Here is a 9,538-nt window from a genome sequence, read left to right as displayed (position 1 = left end):
GAGTTATTATTACTGACGTCGTCAAGAGTCCTGTGTGGTTAGTATCATCATGATCCCGTATATGTATTTTAGATGAGGAAACTGGCTGGAGAGGTGAAATAAGGACCCAAGGACGTCAATCCGGTAACCTTAACTCATTTGGCTTCAAATTCCATACTTTTGTCACTGCACCACATTGACACTCTTTCCTGTTGGACCTGTCCTTTCTGACAGTATTGCAGGCAATTCTACATCTGCTATTCTGTCTCCATCAAACTTTATTTTCCTATTTCCCAATTCTTTAGAGTCCTACAAGGAGCTGCTTGACTTTGGGGTGATTATTGTGTTGGAATGAACAGGGGCCTTAATGAAGTTAAGCTACCAGAACAAGTGCTGTAGGGTAAGCCAGGACTGCAGCACGAAGGTAAGAAGGTTTAGCAGCTTCTCGGTTTTGCCACGCGGCTTTGCGGTTGCCCTGGAGGCGCAGGAGAGTGGAGAAACGCTGAACGCCGGAAGGACTGCATTTCCCAGAAGTCCGCGCGCCGCGCGCCACGCGCCACGTGATCGCCGGCTAGAGCGCGCCGGGGCTTTCGGTACCCTCGGCGTTCTCGGCAGCTTCCCTCTTCTCTCCCCGCCCCTGGGCCTCCGCACTGACGCCGTCCGGGCGGGAGCCGAGCCGGAGTCGGAGTCGGAGCCGGAGCCGCAGAGACGTGGAAACATGGAGGCCTGAGCCGGTGTGCGCCAACCCGGCTGCGGCGGCGACCGCGGCTTGTTCTGTCCTCTCTGCCACCCGTTCGTCCGTCCGTGAGCTGGAAGCGGATCTCCCCGCCGGCTGAGACAGGTGGGCTGTGGCGCCGCCCCTGGCAGCGCGGCCCTGGGAGCCGGGCGGGTCCCCCGCCCCTTGTCAGAGCGGGTTTGGGGACACCCTCCCCTCCCCCACCCCGGGCAGAAGGGTCCCTTCTGCCAGTGGGGGACGGGGCCACGAGAGCTGCCCCCCACTTCCAGGATTCAGTGGCACTTAGAGCCGGGAAGTGAGGGGGTGTGCTAATCAAGAGAGTGAGAGGGGCCTCAGTCCGAGCCTGGTGTTGGGAGTTGGTGGGGGGGAGATACCGAAGAGCAAGTCGATGCTTCGGAAGATGAGATTGATGTGACAAGTGGGCGTGTGATGGGCAAGGTGAGCAATAATATTGATTGTTTTTCTGACATACAAATTTTTATTGAGATGTAATTGACATACCATAAAATTCACCCTTTAAAAGTACAATTAAAGTATAACGCAGTGGTATTTTGTTCTTTTTTTTTAACTCACTGTTTTTTAAAAGCATATTCACAGGGTTGTGCAACTGTCTAATTTAAGAACATCTTTATCACCCAAAAAAGAAACCTATACCCATTAGAAGTCACTCCTTATTCTCCACTCCCTGGCAACTAGCGATTGTGTTTTAACTGAAAGGTGAGAGAGTGGGAAGTTAGCTCGGGTGTTTGTGAACAGTAGTGAGTTAATAAAGCTGATAGGATGAAAGTACTGAAATAGAGAGACGGGATGGGCTGATTGTAATAGGGCCAGCAAAGGGGTGCACAGGATAGACTCGCTAGGGGGGCAGATTGAGCAGGATCCTTGAAAGCTGGAAGGAGAGATGTGTAGAGAGAAGGTGCTGAAAGATATGAAAACACCAGTGTGTGTGTGGAGGCGGTGGAGAGGAGTGTACCCTTTCAGACGGACCCTGGCTTTGGGCGGATGAATTGAGGGCTCAAGAGAGGAAATGGAGGTGGAAGGGAAGGGGATCTATAGTAATAGGTGAATGGTTGCTGCTGAGCATGGAAGTCTTATGAATAATGTAGATTTCTTGAATGGTTATCCTGCTTTGTATTGTTTATCTTAGATAATTTTCTCTGCAACTCAGAGACAGAATGGGCAAGTATAACTATTCCCATTCTGCAGATGAAGAATCAACCTTTTAGCGGTTAGGTGACTTGCCTGAAACTCATTAGGTTAGTAAATAGGGCAGAATGAGTGGGAATGAAAGAATTGATGCACATGGATTAAGTGGCAGAAAATTGAGATGGGTCAGTGTTATAGGAAGGAGTTTCAACTATTAAATATATTAAGAAATCTATATTTTTATGATAAGTAGGTCAAGGACTGTGTTTTTGTAACTTTTAAATTTGGAAAAGTTCAACCCGGGATAATGTAATATACCCCCACGTACCCATTACCCAGCTCTAACAATCAGTAACTCAGGCTAATTTAGTTTCATCTATGGCCCTATCTATTCCTATTCCCAACTCCATTTCATTTGTAAATATTTGAGTATATGTCTCTGGAAGATTGAGTCACTCTCTTTTTAATACACCCACAATATGATTGTCACACCTAAAAAATTAATAGTAAGCTCTTAATATCTAGAAGGACTTATTTTTTTAAATGTGGTATCCATTTGATACTGAAGAAGCAGTGCAAACATTTTGATGTTTGACTTTCTGAAAAATACAGTTTAATTGTTTCCTGATTTTTCCAGTCAATCCTGTTCTGACTGTTCCATTTTCTTGGTTAATATGGTTCATCCTTCTACAAGAATGCTTGAAGAATTGTCACTTTGGCTTGGTCTTTAATGGATGGAGTTTTGTGAGGGCAGGAAAAAAATAGAAGTGAAATATACCACAAAATGCACAAATAACTATTATATCTCATACTGCTCTAAGTATTTGGGCAATTTGATTATGTTTCTCTACTCCAGATGATTTCACATATTGTTAGAAGTTGTTTAATGTGTGTGTATTAGTTTTCTATGACTACTGCAACAAATCACCACAAATTTAATGGCTTAAAACAATACAAACTTATTCTTTTAAAGTTCTGTATTTTAGAAGTCCGAAATGGGTCTCACTGGGCTAAAATCAGTGTGTCAAGCCTGTGTTCCTTTTGGGAAGTTTCCAGGGGAGAATCTGTTTCCTTGCATCTTCCAGCTTCTAGGGGCTGCGCCATTCCTTGGCTTGTGACCCCCTTCCTCCATCTTCAAAACCAGCAGCATTGCATCTCTCTGACTGTTCTGTAGTCCATCTGACCACAGCTGGGAAAGGTTCTGCACTTTTAAGGACCCATATGATTAGATCAGGCACACCTGGGTAATTCAGGGTACTTTCCCCCAACTTAAGGTCCTTAACTTAATTACATCTGCAAAGTCTCTTTTGCTATGTAAAATAACCGAATCACAGGTTCCATAGATTAGGATGTGGACATCTTGGGAATTGTTATTCTGCCTATCACAGTATTTTTTGGGATATTTTGTTGAGACTTAAGAAAATCAGTGATTTTGTTTGCTGCTGCAAATGCAGTGTGTCCTCTTTCACTTTGTAGATAATGGGAATAGTTAGTGCTGGAGAGGACTGTTCCGTTTTCCTTTTAGTGACTGTAAACAAATATGTGGGAAATACTTGTGACATCTGTAGGACAGGCTTTGGTAAAATGAGACCTTTAAAAGTGATTAAATATAAAAACAATGTAATAACGTGTAAAGTTTTTCTGTATTTTGTTTCAGTCTTTTTCATATTCATGTTTTTTAAGTATTGTTTACTTGTAATCAGAGTGTATATAATGCTCAGCTGCTACTTGAAGTCACAGGACACTCTGGCAATGACGGTTCCCATGCCCAGAGTGAGAGGTCAGGGGCTCTCTGTCCCAGTGGGTGATGGAGGCACCTCCAATTCAACAGGAAGACTCAAAGGGAGAAAAAATTTTCAGGAAGAATGAGCTACTGTGAGAGTTGGGCTTGAATTCCCATCTAGAATTTTCCTTATGTGACCCAGCTGGGCGAGGTTGAGTGCTGTGGGCCTGAAAAGCAGAGGGGCAAGATGGCTGTTACTGCTCTTCCTCTCCCAGGCTGGGGAGAAGACTCTGAATCTTAGAGGTGGATTTCAGAAAGTCCTGTAGTTGGTATCCTGCTTCCTGAGGGGGTTCCACTTTCCAGCTTAGCTCTCAAGGTCTTGACTGCCTTGGAGCGTGAAGGTCTGGTCTCTCTGATGGTGGTGTGTTTTAGCTTACTGCTTCCAGTAAGCATAATGGGAATTATTATATATCTGTGCCTATTTTTTTTTTCTGATTTTATTGATTTGAGTCCTCTCCCTATTTTTCTTGATGAGTCTGGCTAATGGCTTATCAATTTTGTTTATCTTCTCAAAGAACCAACTTTTAGTTTTATTGATCTTTGCTATTGTTTTCTTTGTTTCTATTTCATTTATTTCTGCTCTGATCTTTATGATTTCTTTCCTTCTGCTAACTTTGGGTTTTGTTTGTTCTTCTTTCTCTAGTTTCTTTAGGTGTAAGGTTAGATGGTTTACTTGAGATTTTTCTTGTTTCTTTAGGTAGGCTTGTATAGCTATAAACTTCCCTCTTAGAACTGCTTTCGCTGCATCCCATAAGCTTTGGGTCGTCGTGTTTTCATTGTCATTTGTCTCTAGGTATTTTTTTATTTCCTCTTTGATTTCTTCAGTGATCTGTTGGTTATTTAGTAACGTATTGTTTAGCCTCCATGTGTTTGTGTTTTTTACGTTTTTTTCCCTGTAATTGATTTCTAATCTCATAGCGTTGTGGTCAGAAAAGATGCTTGATATGATTTCAATTTTCTTAAATTTACTGAGGCTTGATTTGTGACCCAAGATGTGATCTATCCTGGAGAATGTTCCGTGCGCACTTGAGAAGAACGTGTAATCTGCTGTTTTTGGATGGAATGTCCTATAAATATCAATTAAATCTATCTGGTCTATTGTGTCATTTAAAGCTTCTGTTTCCTTATTTATTTTCATTTTGGATGATCTGTCCATTGGTGTAAGTGAGGTGTTAAAGTCCCCCACTATGATTGTGTTACTGTCAATTTCCTCTTTTATAGCTGTTAGCAGTTGCCTTATGTATTGAGGTGCTCCTATGTTGGGTGCACATATATTTATAATTGTTATATCTTCTTCTTGGATTGATCCCTTGATCATTATGTAGTGTCCTTCCTTGTCTCTTGTAACATTCTTTATTTTAAAGTCTATTTTATCTGATATGAGTATAGCTACTCCAGCTTTCTTTTGATTTCCATTTGCATGGAATATCTTTTTCCATCCCCTCACTTTCAGTCTGTATGTGTCCCTAGGTCTAAAGTGGGTCTCTTGTAGACAGCATGTATATGGGTCTTGTTTTTGTATCCATTCAGCCAGTCTATGTCTTTTGGTTGGGGCATTTAATCCATTCACGTTTAAGGTAATTATCGATATGTATGTTCCTATGACCATTTTCTTAATTGTTTTGGGTTTGTTTTTGTAGGTCCTTTTCTTCTCTTGTGTTTCCCACTTAGAGAAGTTCCTTTAGCATTTGTTGTAGAGCTGGTTTGGTGGTGCTGAATTCTCTTAGCTTTTGCTTGTCTGCAAAGCTTTTGATTTCTCCATCAAATCTAAATGAGATCCTTGCCGGGTAGAGTAATCTTGGTTGTAGGTTCTTCCCTTTCATCACTTTAAGTATATCATGCCACTCCCTTCTGGCTTGCAGAGTTTCTGCTGAGAAATCAGCTGTTAACCTTATGGGAGTTCCCTTGTATGTTATTTGTCATTTTTCCCTTGCTGCTTTCAATAATTTTTCTTTGTCTTTAATTTTTGCCACTTTGATTACTATGTGTCTCGGCGTGTTTCTCCTTGGGTTTATCCTGTATGGGACTCTCTGCGCTTCCTGGACTTGGGTGGCTATTTCCTTTCCCATGTTAGGGAAGTTTTCGACTATAATCTCTTCAAATATTTTCTCTGGTCCTTTCTCTCTCTCTTCTCCTTCTGGGACCCCTATAATGCGAATGTTGTTGCGTTTAATGTTGTCCCAGAGGTCTCTTAGGCTGTCTTCATTTCTTTTCATTCTGTTTTCTTTAGTCTGTTCCACAGCAGTGAATTCCACCATTCTGTCTTCCAGGTCACTTATCCGTTCTTCTGCCTCAGTTATTCTGCTATTGATTCCTTCTAGTGTAGTTTTCATTTCAGTTATTGTATTGGTCATCTCTGTTTGTTTGTTCTTTAATTCTTCTAGGTCTTTGTTAATCATTTCTTGCATCTTCTCAATCTTTGCCTCCATTCTCATTCCGAGGTCCTGGATCATCTTCACTATCATTATTCTGAATTCTTTCTCTGGAAGGTTGCCTATCTCCACTTCATTTAGTTGTTTTTCTGGGGTTTTTTTCTTGTTCCTTCATCTGGTACATAGCTCTCTGCCTTTTCATCTTGTCTATCTTTCTGTAACTGTGGTTTTTGGTCCACAGGCTGCAGGATTGTAGTTTTTCTTGCTTCTGCTGTCTGCCCTCTGGTGGTTGAGGCTATCTAAGAGGCTTGATGGGAGGCTCTCTGTGTGCCTATTTTTAAGCTTATTTTCCCTACTAAGATTCTTTTTTAAATTAATTAATTAATTAATTAATTTTTGGCTGTGTTGGGTCTTCGTTTCTGTGCAAGGGCTTTCTCTAGCTGCAGCGAGCAGGGGCCACTCTTCATCGCGGTGCGCGGGCCTCTCACTGTCGTGGCCCCTCTTGCTGCGGAGCACAGGCTCCAGACACGCACGCTCAGTAGTTGTGGCTCACGGGCCCAGCTGCTCCGCGGCTTGTGGGATCTTCCCAGACCAGGGCTCGAACCCGTGTCCCCTACATTGGCAGGCAGATTCTCAACCACTGCACCACCAGGAAAGCCCCCTACTAAGATTCTTAGTTGAGCTTAATGCTTTGAACTTCTTAAAAAGTGCTTGCAGTTTTAAGTTATACTCACGTTTGTCTGTTTCTAGACAAGGCAATCTAATAGGGCTGAGAACAGCTTTACAGATAGCTCTTATTTACTGAAAGCTTTTTTTTTTATTTATTAAGAAAGTTTGGTCAGTACTTTTTGATGTCTTCTCTAGTTTTTGTTACATTCTTTAAAAATGCAGAAACCAGGTGAGGGGTGGGGGGTGGGTGAAATGGGTGAAGGTGGTCAAAAGGTGCAAACTTCCAGTTATAGAATAAATAAGTCCTGGAATGTAATGTGCAGCGTGGTGACTGTAGTTAATAATACTGTATTGTATGTTTGAAAGTTGCTAAGAGTAGATCTTAAATGTTCTTGTCACAAGAAAAAAAAATTAACTGTGTGTGGTGCTGGATGTTAACTAGACTGATTGTGGCGATCATTTTGCAATATAGTATATACATATATTTAATCATTGTGTTGTACACCTGAAATTAATATGTTACATGTGAATTATATCTCAATTAAAAAATGCAGACACCAAAAGTGGCTATAACTCTCCAATAAGGATATTGGAAGAATTAACAACAATTTTTTTGTATGTCATATGACAGATAATAAGTTTCTTTTTTAGATTGAGTCAATCCCTGAATCTTTTTTTTAAAAAAAAATATTTATTTATTTATTTATTTGACTGTGCCAGGTCTTAGTTGCGGCACTCGGAATCTTCGTTGTGGCATGTGGGATCTTTAGTTGCAGCATGCAGGCTCTTAGTTGCGGCATGCATGTGGGATCTAGTTCCCTGACCAGAGATCGAACCCAGGCGCCCTGCATTGGGAGCACGGAGTCTTAACCACTGGACCACCAGGGAAATCCTGAAGTCAATCGCTGAGTCTTGACAATTCTTCCTTCAAAATACCTTTTGCAACCTTACAATACTTTCAAAGCCTCCTGTGTCAGTTAAGATTAGGTTTGTCTATGAGTAACATACAGTTGCTAGCTTGAACATGTTACTAGTTTGTTTCTCTTGTAAGAGAAGTCCAGAGGTAGGCAATTCAGGGCCGGTATGGTGGCTCTGCTGTCATCAGGAACCCAGCCTCTTTTCCAGCTTCTTACTCTGTCATCTCTAGGATGTGGCCCTTGATTTCTGGGTCCAGATGGTAATGGATGGCATGTAGTCAATTAAATGGTCTGGCAGCCATAAGACAGTTCTGGACTAGACGTAGGTATTTTGAAATCATCAGTGTATTGGGGAAGAGTTCACTGGTCTAGAAGGCTGAGGGATATATGCAATTTTATAGTTACAGTGGGCAAAGTAGAAGACATGCCCTTTAGTAAGTCTCCCCATCAGGCATCAGCTTGCTTTCTGGCTTTTTTTGCTTCCCTCTGTACTCCAGCCATGTTGAGCTTTTTTCAGTTCCTTGAATGGGCCCTGCCTATTTTTCCTAATCCTAGGCCTACACACATGCTTTTCTCTTACTTTGAAAAGTTTCTTAACCCCACACCCAACCAGGCCAGTCCTTCAGGTCTTAGCTTTTTTTAAAAAAATATTTATTTATTTGGTTGTGCCGGGTCTTAGTTGCAGCAGGCGGGCTCCTTAGTTGCAGCACGCAGGCTCCTTAGTTGTGGCAAGTGAACTCTTGGTTGCAGCATGCATGTGGGATCTAGTTCCCTGACCAGGGATCGAACCTGGGCCCCCTGCATTGGGAGCGTGGAGTCTTACCCACTGCACCACCAGAGAAGTCCTAGGTCTTAGCTTTTATGGCATGACCTCTGGGAAGCTTTCACTGAGTCTTGAATAGTTGCCATATTATAATTTCATGTTGCTTTATTTGTGTCTCTTACTCAACTGTAAATAAATTCTGTCCTTCACAATTTTAACCTTGGCTCTTGGTATTGTGCTAGCCACATAGTGGGCACTTAGGAAATATTGATGGAGTTGTTGTGCTTACATAACCAGTGTGATGGAGCTTGGGTATTGCTAGTTTTTTTTTCAGCCCTGCAGTATTCTTTGATATTTGCACATTGAGTTATATGAATCAATGATTGTGAAATAGTAAAGCACATTCTCTCCAATGTATTTAAAAGTTAATATTTCTACTTAAAGTAATACTTGCAAATTGTTAGGAAAGATAATAATTTATAATAATATTACAAAAGATCAGCAGTACCCTGCCTTACCTATCCTTTTTAGTCTGGTTCCCAGAGATAACTGCTTTTAACTGTGTTTATAAGTAATATGTCTAAATGGCTATTTTGTGATTTATCGATTTTAGGTAATACCTATTGATGCCTGTTGTGGTAGATGAGGTCCTCTTCCTCCTCCTCCCCCTCTTCCAGCCCTTTTAGTATAGATACTAAAGAATTCTTGATTAATTCAGTGTTTACATCATCCTGACTGCATAAATATCACTGCTGAGCTGAGTTTACCTTGTTTCCCTGCCCCCAGCCCTATTTGCTTTATTTTTCTGTGAACATATTACTGATTTTTACCAAATACTTTGAAAGACCTGTGGGGATTGGGACCCAGGAAACCGATGCAAGATGTTACTCTGGCTACTGCTGTTGCCGTGACAGTGAATTATTTTTCATCCCGTCCCAGAGGCTTCATTGTCTTCGTTAATGAAGGTAAAGTACAATCTCACACCTTCACAGTTCCCGACTTGACAGTGTCTTAACTTAATGCTCCTCTGTTTTGTTCGTGCTTTCTGTTTGGAACTCCTGTTACTAATCTATTAAGACCTTCTAAATGGGTCTTCTTATTTTCTGTCTCCTGTTTTCTATGTGTCTTCGTGTTCTTAATTATGGGCGTTTCCTTGACCTTGTCTTCTCTCCT

General features: G+C 41.6%; 1 protein-coding gene across 2 annotated transcripts in view; it reads left to right on the top strand.

Moving 5' to 3' along the window:
- Positions 1-538: 538 nt before the first annotated feature.
- DYM (dymeclin) overlaps positions 539-9,538 on the top strand; it is a 403,514-nt gene continuing 394,514 nt past the window's right edge. Inside the window, exon 1 of one of the 2 annotated variants that reach the window (XM_036822924.1) lies at positions 539-820. The gene's annotated coding sequence lies outside the window, so the exon portion shown is untranslated. Of the gene's footprint in view, positions 821-911; positions 1,154-9,538 lie in introns of those variants that run through there. The other variant, XM_036822925.1, reaches the window with a different exon arrangement.

Source organism: Balaenoptera musculus, chromosome 14 (genome assembly GCF_009873245.2).
Source record: "Balaenoptera musculus isolate JJ_BM4_2016_0621 chromosome 14, mBalMus1.pri.v3, whole genome shotgun sequence".
Taxonomy (NCBI): domain Eukaryota; kingdom Metazoa; phylum Chordata; class Mammalia; order Artiodactyla; family Balaenopteridae; genus Balaenoptera; species Balaenoptera musculus.
This window is presented reverse-complemented; position numbering and strand designations above follow the sequence as displayed.